This window comes from Oncorhynchus nerka, linkage group LG15, assembly GCF_034236695.1.
Source record: "Oncorhynchus nerka isolate Pitt River linkage group LG15, Oner_Uvic_2.0, whole genome shotgun sequence".
NCBI classification, from domain to species: domain Eukaryota; kingdom Metazoa; phylum Chordata; class Actinopteri; order Salmoniformes; family Salmonidae; genus Oncorhynchus; species Oncorhynchus nerka.
Genome location: NC_088410.1, coordinates 40,164,555 through 40,168,163, shown reverse-complemented (window position 1 = coordinate 40,168,163; position 3,609 = coordinate 40,164,555). Strand labels below are relative to the sequence as shown.

The following is a 3,609-nucleotide window of genomic DNA, read 5'->3' as shown; positions in this document are numbered from 1 at the left end:
CTTTATTTATTTATTATTTATTTATTTATTTACGTTGACTGACCAGAAATTCCACAAATTAACTTTTAACAAGGCATACCTGTTAATACCTGTTAATTGAAATACATTCCTCATGAAGCTGGTTGACAGAAAGCCAAGAGTGTGAAAAGCTGTCATCAAGGCAAAAGGTGGCTTAGAAGATTCGCAAATGTAAAATATATCTTGATTTGTTTAACACTTTGGTTACTACATGATTACATATGTAATGGGACGGCAGGTAGCCTACTGGTTAGAGTGTTGGACTAGTGACCGATAGGTTGCACAATCGAATCCCTGAGCTGACAAGGTAAAAATCTGTCGTTCTTCCCCTGAACGAGGCAGTTTACCCACTGTTCCTAGGCTGTTATTGAAAGTAAGATTGTTCTTAACTTACTTGCCTAGTTAAATAAAGGTTAAATAAATCAAAAATACACAAATGTAAAGTATGGAGGAGGAGGTGTGATGGTGCTTTGCTGGTGACACTGACAGTGATTTATTTAGAATTCAAGGCACACTTAACCAGCATGGCTACCACAGCAGTCTGCAGCGGTACGCCATCCCATCTGGTTTGTGCTTAGTGGGACTGTCATTTGTTTTTGAACAGGACAATGACCCAACACAGCTCCAGGCTGGGTAAGGGCTATTTGACCAGGGAGAGTGATGGAGTGCTGCATCAGATGACCTGGCCTCCATAATCACCCGACCTCGACCCAAATTGTATAGTCATGTTAACATTGTAACACTGAATGAAAAACACTGCTAGACATGTATGTGTGAAAGGCCTATTTTATTGGAGGATCACAATACAACATTGCCATCATGAATGGATGAATGTGGGATTTGTAGAGTAATGTTAGTTATGTTGATTCCATATGGAGACCAGGAAAGAATCGTCCGTGACCCCATTCTGGTACCTCATCATCATCATCCATGATGATGTCCACGATGATGTCCATGATGATGTCCATGATGATGTCTGAACCATGATGCTAATCAACAGGAGACATGGAATTAGCCTTCACCCTTTTTATAAACCTCTAGTAACTTATCTTTGGCATGCATGTACATACGTTGTGCTTCATCTTCTGCAATGGCATTCACAAGTCCATTCTCCACCTTCTCCATGGCACTATCCTCTTGGGGAAGATTTGTCATCATATCAAATTATTTCAGATCAAAACCAGGAGTAATAGTACACACTCACACACACATGCACACAATAGACATACCTTCCTTAGCGTTATCTTCATTGAGGGAGCTTGCTAACAGGACACCCACTAGAGCGAACAGCAGTAGCATACTCTGGATCTTCATCCTTTACTGAACCACATAGAGCATGGCATTTTAAAACACACACTGATCATCATCCTCTAGAAAATGAGATAAACCGTGTTGTTAGCATGTCACATTATACAGTTGTCCACCAATCTACTCTTGTATGCAACAACCAGTCCAGCCATACACACCTGTCCACACCTATATACATCTGAGAATGTGCTCAGCGAAAGCAAACTTACCTCTGATAGTTGGAATATGCTGACTGATTGATACCTGGTTGTCTTGATGTCTTCTGGACCTCAGTAGAAGACGAGTGTCTCTCTGCCCCTTGCAGTCCTGTCTTATACTCTTTCTGCCCCACCTCTTACAGTTGAATAACAAACAGACACTACAGCCGTGACAATAACCACAGTTACACACCCTGGAGTGTATTCCCTCCCTCCAGGCAAAAATAGGCTGAATCAACATTAGGGTTTCCTTGTAACTTAACTGACTTATTCGATGTAATCATGTTGCATCAAAATGGCTAGTTGGATAGATTTGCAAAAAGTGAGTTCTCTTATTTTTTTATTTTACCCCCTTGTCTCATCGCTGCAATGCAACACTCCAATGGGCCCGGGAGGCGAAGGTAGAGTCATGCATCCTACGAAACAAGACCCACCAAACCGTGCTTCTTAACACCCACCCGCTTAACCCAGAAACCAGCCGGCACCAATGTGTCAGAGTAAACACTGTTCACCTGACAACAGAGGTCAGCCTGCAGGCGCCTGGCCCGCCACAAAGAGTCGCTAGAGTGCGATGAGTCAAGTAAAGCCCCCCTGGCCAAACCCTTCTTTAACCCAGACGACACTGGGCCAATTGTTCGCCGCCCTATGGGACACCCGATCACGTCCGGTTGTCAAACTCAGGTCTGTAGTGACACCTCTAGTACTGCAATGCAGTGCCTTAGACCGCTGAGCCACTCGGGAGGCTGAGTTGTCTCATGTTTACCAAGCGTTTGAGCCAAATCAACAACACGATTTACCATAGAAAGAAGTAGCTTGCAAGTTTACTAGATAGCTACAGTAGTTAGCGTGCTAACCAAACAAGACTTGCTAGTTTAGCTAATCAAACCAATCACTCCTAGCTTGCGATTATGAAAATTGAACTCAACAATACCAATACTGTTTTCAATTCAACTTTCTTTCAAAAGCAGCTCAAACAAAACATGTAAAAATTAACTATAGCCATTGAATTCTACCGTGCAAATATTCATGGTTTTCATGTTTCCTCCCAATATTGTTTTGAACGTTTTGAACTGATGCCCAACTGAGCATTCTATTCAATGCATCGTCAAGGAACGCTGATGAATATTTCATCAGTGCATTACAGTGGCTTAGAAATGCAATGACATTCAAAAGGATTCAAATAATCAGCAGGAAAATCCTTTTGTCATCATTTTGATGTCACCAGATTGACTTTAGAGTATAATGTTAGCTAGCTATCTAAGATTGAGGGAGGCCACCAGATTTTAGCTAGCTATCCTTAGCATTGCTAGCTATTTTTGTAGTATCAGAACTCAGGATAAGACCCGGATACTCAGATGTTTATTGACCAAACAGGAGGCAGGCAAAATACAGGTCGAGGGCAGGCAGAGGTCCCTAACCAGGGCAGAATCACTAACGTGCAGATCGGCAGGCAGGCTTGCTTGCTTGCTTGCGGTCAGGGCGCGCAGAATGGTCAAAACCAGGGGAAACTAGGAAACAGAAACTTAGGAAGATGGGAAAGCGCTGGTAAGACCTGACAAGATGAACTGGCAACAGACAAACAGAGAACACAGATATAAATGCACAGGGTATAATGGGGAAGATGGGCAACACCTGGAGGGGGTGGAGACAAGCACAAAGACAGGTGAAACCGATTAGGTGTGACAGCTAGCTAATAACAACATTGCCCTCAGTTTAACGTAAATCTGACAACATGATAATGCAGGCAAAGTTGTTTCATACTTAATATTTAACTACTTTGACAACAACATCCCTGGGTCGCTCGTCTTTTCAGTTCGCTGCAGCTAGCGACTGGAACGAGCTGCAACAAACATTCAAACTGGACAGTTTTATCTCAATCAGGTAGCCTAGTAACTGAAAGGTTGCAAGATCAAATCCCTGAGCTGAAAAGGTAAAAATCTGTTGTTCTGCCCCTGAACAAGGCAGTTATCCCACTGTTCCTAGGCCATCATTGAAAATAAGAATTTGTTCTTAACTGATTTGCCTAGTTAAATAAAGGTTTAAAAAAATGCTAAGACTCAATCATGGACACTTAATGACTGTTGTG

At 42.4% G+C, this 3,609-nt stretch overlaps 1 long non-coding RNA gene across 1 annotated transcript; it reads right to left on the bottom strand.

Moving 5' to 3' along the window:
- Nucleotides 1–788: 788 nt before the first annotated feature.
- On the bottom strand, nt 789–1,643 carry LOC135559905 (uncharacterized). The gene is made up of 3 exons (XR_010458594.1): nt 1,536–1,643; nt 1,089–1,154; nt 789–1,007 (listed from the first exon to the last, which is right to left on the bottom strand). It is a non-coding gene; the product is annotated as an uncharacterized LOC135559905 (long non-coding RNA).
- Nucleotides 1,644–3,609: the final 1,966 nt, after the last annotated feature.